The sequence below is a fragment of the Rhinopithecus roxellana genome, chromosome 7 (genome assembly GCF_007565055.1).
Source record: "Rhinopithecus roxellana isolate Shanxi Qingling chromosome 7, ASM756505v1, whole genome shotgun sequence".
Classification (NCBI taxonomy): Eukaryota; Metazoa; Chordata; class Mammalia; order Primates; family Cercopithecidae; genus Rhinopithecus; species Rhinopithecus roxellana.
The window spans coordinates 114,241,451-114,248,358 of NC_044555.1; positions in this window are offsets into that span (position 1 = coordinate 114,241,451).

Here is a 6,908-nt window from a genome sequence, read left to right on the forward strand (position 1 = left end):
GGAAGAAACTCAAGTATAATAAACACAGAGTAACTACAGAGGACCAGGTGCTTCAGGGAGGAGCAGACTCCTGCTGGAAGGAGCTCCCTAAGGCACTGTGGGATACTGGGGAGGGAACACTAGTCCTCCATGAGGAGCCAGGAGGTAGAGGGAGAGGCTGCTGAGATGGAGGGAACAAGGCATTTGTTCAGTGGAAAGTAAGCAGGGGCACATGGAATAGAGGGTGGCAGAAAGAGTTATTTTTGATAAATGGAATTAATCATCTCCTTGGAAAGTTCTTCTCTGCATAAAGCAATTTAGGAAGTCAATTTTCCCTGACAGATCTATATGCTCAAAAAAAGAAAAAGTCCAAGCGACCACTTGGACTTGGACTTTGACTGGAGGTTGCAGTCTACTGCAACCTCTGCCTCCCGGGTTCAAGAGATTCTCCTGCCTCAGCCTCCCGAGTAGCTGGGATTATAGGTGCCTGCCACCACGCCCAGCTAATTTTTGTATTTTTAGTAGACACAGGGTTTCGTCATATTGGCCAGGCTGATCTCGAACTCCTGACCTCAGGTGATCTGCCCACCTCAGCCTCCCAAAGTGCAGGGATTACAGGCATGAGAAACTGCGCCTGGCCCCAAATCTCCATTTTCTATAAGGACACCCATCACATTGGATCTCATTTAACATGATTAATTCTGTAAAGCAGGGATTTCCAACCTCCAGGCCATGGACCAGACCGGCTCGTGGCCTGTTAGAAACTAGGTCACGCAGCAGGAGGTGAGTGTTTGGCGAGCAAACATTACCAGTGGCATTAGATTCTTATGGGAACATGAACTCTATTGTGAACTGCACATGTGAGGGATCTAGATTGTGCTCTCTTTATGAGATTCCAAGTAATGCCTGATGATCTGATCTGAGGTGGAGCAGTTTCATCCTGAAACTGTTTCCCCACCTGTTCATGAAAATGTTGTGTCTCATGAAACCGGTCCCTGGTGTCAAAAAGGTTGGGAACCACTGCTGTAAAGAATGTATGTCTAAATTAAGACATATTTTGAGGTACTGGGAGTTAAAACTTCAACATATGAATTTTAGTAGTTGCATTTCAACCCATAACACAGTCTAAACCAGGGCTGTCCAATCTTTTGGCTTCCCTGAGGCACATTGGAAGAAGAATTGTCTTGGGCCACACATAAAATACACTAACACTAATGATAGCTGATGAGCTTAATAAAAGTCAAAATAAAACCTCATAATGTTTTAAGAAAGTTTGCAAATTTGTGTTGGGCCACATTCAAAGCCATCCGGGGCCACATGTGGCCCATGGGCTGTGGGTTGGACAAGGCTGGTCTAAACCTACCTTTATTGCCTACAAACATAGCAACAACACAATATGCATGATGACGGTCTACACCCAGGCCTGAAATCCTCTGCATTTTATGTAAAATAAAGATAGAGAACACTGGCGTAGCCTCATCCATATACAATGTGCAAGCCCAAAACCAAAGGAGTCTTGGCACTGCAGCTTCTTCTATAAATGCGCACATGCAATAGACTCATTCCTGACTTCATCCATTACTCAATTCACAGACCAGTAGTGGAAAGCCAGAAGAATTTCAGGGTAAGTGAAGATCTCAACTACTGCGTAATAGATCAGCTCACAGGAAGCCACAGCCAGGCATAGAAAGAGTAGAGTCAGCCGGGAGTGGTGGTTCACACCTGTAATCCCAGCACTTTGGGAGGCTGAGCGGGCAAATCAGGAGCTCAGGAGTTTGAGACCAGCCTGACCAACATGGTGAAACCCCATCTCTACTAAAAACACAAAAATTAGTCTGGTGTGGTTGTGCGCACCTGTAATCCCAGCTACTTAGGAGGCTGAGGCAGGAGAATCACTTGAACCCAGGAGGTGGAGGTTGCAATGACCCGAGATTGCACCACTGCACTCCAGCCTGGGCGACACAGCCAGACTCTGTCTCAAAAAAAAAAAAAAAAAAAAAAAAAACAACAGTAGAGTCAGGCTGGCATTGTGCAAGTCACTTCATGTCTTTAGCCCCAGTTTCTCATCAGTAAAACGGAGATGAGAATAACTATACCACCACACTGAGCTGTTCTGAGCATCGAATAAGATATGAAACAAAACCTTGTATCATGGTTCCTGAAATATAGTAAGCAGTCAATAAATGTTAAAAGTATGTAATCCATGGCCAGGGATAAACTTTCATCCTACAAGATTCACTAAAATTTACAAATGATAACCAGATGGTCACCATTTACTTCATTTAGCATTCTCTGAAGACCAAAATATTAGTCCACTTTCATTACAGATTTCTAATGTGTTAAGATAGTTTCTTGCTGATGATTCCAAGTGTCATAGAAGGCTTTCTTAGGCTGGGTGTGGTGGCTCATGCCTGTAATCCCAGCACTTTGGGAGGCCGAGGCGGGCAGATCATGAGGTCAAGAGATCAAGACCATCCTGTCCAACATGGTGAAACTTTGTTTCCCGCTGATGATTCCAAGTTTTATAGGAGGCTTTCCTTGAGATCGGAAGTACAGAAGAGGTTATTCTAAACATTTATAAATGGTACAGACAAGGGTAATTGTTTCCATGGAAACAAGGGCCATGGGAAAATGCTCAGCAAACGTCCACTCCATTGCAGTAGCCTTGCCTCCTCCCACTCTTCTCCTCAGCCCAAGTTTTTTGCTTCATGGTTTTCAGAGACTGAAAAACCCAACAACATATTTTGAATATGTACCACAAAAAAAACATATTTTAAAAGGCAGGTACAGCCAGCCTAAGGATTTGAATTGGTATCAATCATTTCTTCAAATTAATGGAGGTGTCAAAGTGTGAAATGTGTGTGTGTGTGGTGGGAAGCAACATTAATAGTTTGTAATTCCAAATATCCGTTGAAAGAATCCTTGATTTCATTGAGGATAAGAAATCATAATCCCAACACTTTGGGAGGCTGAGGCGGGTGGATCATGAGGTCAGGAGATCGAGACCATCCTGGCCAACATGGTGAAACCCCATCTCTACTAAAAATACAAAAATTAACTGGGCATGGTGGCACACACCTGTAGCCCCAGCTACTCAGGAGGCTGAGGCAGGAGAATTGCTTGAACCCAGGAGGCAGAGGTTGCAGTGCGCCGAGATCACGCCACTGCACTCCAGCCTGGAGAAAGAGTGAGCCTCTGTCTAAAAAAAAAAAAGAAAGAAAAGAAACTCTCTTTTTAAGGTTTTTAAGGTCAGAAAGTCGGGTAAGATAAACTGTGGAGTATTTTATTAAACTATAGAGTTACATTAATTAGAGGAAGTACCTTATCAAAACATTTACCTTTAGCCTTCTAGTACTAGGGATGTCTTTGTGAAAACAAACTTCCCTGTCGTCTGCTGCCACAACACGGAGGTGCCCAGCAAGTGGTGGATAAACTGAATAAAACAGAATTTGGTGAATCTCTTTACCAAAACTGAAACCTCAGAGTCTTCGATCTCTTCCTCTCTCTAAAAAATGTAATGAAAGTCAGCCATTCTGCCATTAAGCTATCTTTGGAATCTTGACAATGGTTTTTGTTTTCATTGCTGCAGCCAGTGTTTCAGGCTCTTACAACTCACATTTACCCTTGCAATCATCTGGTACTACAGATAAAGTGAAATCTGAACTTTCTGGCATGGCATTCCAAGACTCTCTACATTGGAACTCCAGGCTGTCTACCACCAGCCCCCTATGCCCTTGGGGGCTTGCAACTCCTGGAGCATAAGTTTGTCCATAAAACAAAATGGCACATGTACCCCTGAGCTTAATATAAAAGTGAAATAAATAAAACAGATTTAACTACCCTAAAATCTACCCCTTAAAGTTTACACTTCAGTGGTTTTGAGTTTGTTTACAGGGTGGTGCAATCATTACCACTATCTCATTTCAGGATATTTAGTCAACCCTAAAAGAAACCCTGTACCATTAGCACTCACTCTCAATCCCCTCTCCCCTAGAACCTAGCAACCACTATTCTACTTTGTATCTCTATGTGTTTGTTTGTAATGGACACTGTTATATAAAAGAAATAATGCTATATATGCATGCACTTTTTGTGTCTGCTTTCAGTTACCATAATATTTTCACATTTTGTTGCTGTATCATGTGTCAATATTTCATTCCTTCTAATAGCTGGATACTATTTCCTTGTATGAATATGTCATATTTTGTTTTTTCACTCGTATGTTCATGATCATGTACATTATTCCCACTTTTTGGCTATTATGAGTAGTGCCCCCATATATACTTATGCACAAGTTTTTGTTTGCTCCTATATTTTTTCTTCTTTTGGGTATATATCTAGGTAGAATTGCTAGCCAGATGGTAACTCCATGTTTAACATTTTTAAGAACTATGAGACTTTGTTTATAAGTGGCTGTAATATTTTACATTCCCACCGGCATCATTTCCTTCATGTCTTCTCAAAGAATTACTGTTGTCTGGTATTTGTTAGTTTGTTTGAATGTTTTAGCCATTCTCTTGGGTGTGAAATGATAATTCATTGTGGTTTGCATCCTAACACCTATTATGTCGAGCGTCATTTCGTGTACTTATTGCCTATTTGGAGAAATGGCTATTCAAGTACTTTTCTTATTATTTTTTTTAAATGAGTTGTTTTCTCTACTGTCAAGTTGCAAAGGCTCTTTATATAATCTGGATAATAGGTCCTTATCAGATAAATTATTTGCAATATTTTTTCTTTTTCTATGGGTTATCTTTTCACTTTTGTATAGTGCCTTTGAACCACAGAATATCTTAATTTTGATGAAGTCCAATTTATCTACTTATTTCTTTGGTTGCTTATGCTTTATGTGTCATAATAAGTAAGCTTTGGCACAGTAGGTTACTCTCTCCTCCTGTTAACACTTTATTCAGTTGGCCTCAGGGAATATATTAGTCCATTCTCACACTACTATAAAGAAACAACTTAACCTTGTGTAATTTATAAAGAAAAGAGGTTTAATTGGCTCATAGTTCTGCAAGCTGTACAGGAGGCATGGTAGCATCTGCTTCTGGCAAGGCCTCAGGGAACTTTTATTCATGGCAGGAGGCAAAGCACGAGAGTCATCTTACATGTCAGGGGCAGGACCAAAAGAAAGCAAAAAGGGAGGTGCTGCACACTTTTTAACAACCAGATATCGTGAGAACTCAGTCACTATCACAAGAACAGCACTAAGGGAATGGTGCTAAACATTCATGAGAATTCCACCCCCATGATCCAACCACCTCCCACCAGGTCCCACCTCCAATATTGGAGACTACAGTTCAACTTGAGATTTGGGTGGGGACACAGATCCAAACCATATCGGCCACCTAGGCACAATTTTCTGAGTTTTCTGCTTAAGTCACTGGTTCCTACGCAGTCTCTTTAGCTGGTTCTTCTCTTCCTTGTGTCTAGGTTCCACATTGCTTTCTGTATATGCACATACTCCCTGAATGAATATTTCCAGTCTAATGGTGTTATATACAATCTGTATACTAATAACATCTAAGTTTATATTTCCAGATTAGACCTCCTTTCTGACCTCCAGAGAACATAATTGCCTACTCAGCATCTCCATTTATTTGTATGTCTAACCATAATATCAAGTTTAACTGATCTAACCAATACCACATTTTTCTTTAACTGGAAATCTCCTCATTTCAGTAAATGGACATCTTATTCATCAGGAAATCCTATAGGCATAGTTTCTAAAAATATATTCAAAATAACCATTTCAACTGGTAAGTCAGAAAATGACATACACTGTGGTGCCAAACCTCAGTAGCTCCCCTATTGATCTTGGATTAAAAGCCAGTCACTGTAATAACTTCCAAGGCCCTACATTAACCAGTGTTCTTTTCTCTCTCTGATTTCATCCCTAAAGACTCTTCCTGGGTCAAAGTGCTCTAGCCACACTGGCTTCCCTGATGTTCCTAGAACTGACCAGCCACTCTTCTATATTAGGGCATTTTCACAGGATGTTCCTTAGGCCTGTTCTTCTATGTTAGTTTCTATGATGCCTTTCTCACATCCTTCATATGTTCTAGCAGTTTCTTCAGAAAACAACTTCTCATTGAAGACCTTGACCACTTTAGTTTTTGCAACCAGTCCCCACACCAGAACTACAGAGCCCCTTTAACCTGGATGTGTATTTTCCCCCTCAACCTTCATATTTTATCGCTTCCCAACAGTACTTACATCTCTGCCCTCTCCCAGCGCTTAGAATGCAAGTTCCATGATGATGAATATTATTATTATTTTTTTGCTTAATGATGACAGATTCTTGACACCAATAAATATTTGTCGAATGAGTACCAAGTAGCACTGTATAGCTAAATAATTAAAACAACTGAACATCTGGTTTAAGAAGTGACCTTAGGATCATTGTAACAAAACTGAAAACTCAAATGTTGCCAGGACAAATTTCATATTACAAAAAAAAGTAAAGTTAAAAACCTCACCTCTCTAGCATTTACCAAAATACATTCCATATGGGTTAGAGAGTTGATGTATAAAATGCAAACCATAAAATCTCCCCCACTGATCTGGAAAGAAAACTATATTATCTTTTTTAAGCAAAAAAAAAAAAAAATAAAATAAAATAAACAAAAAACAAAAACATTGCAGACCACGTGCAGTGGCTTATGTCTGGAATCCCAGCACTTTGGGAGGCCAAGGTGGACAGAGTGCATGAGCCAAGGAATTTAAGACCATCCTGGAAAACATGGCAAAACCACATCTCTACTACAAATACCAAAAAGTTAGTTGGGCGTGATGATATGCACCTCTAGTCCCAGATACTTGGAGGCCTAGGTGGGAGGATCACGTGAACCCAGGAAGTTGAGGCTGCAGTGAGTTATGATCATGCCACTGCACTGCAGCCTGGGTGATGGGAATCAGACCCTATC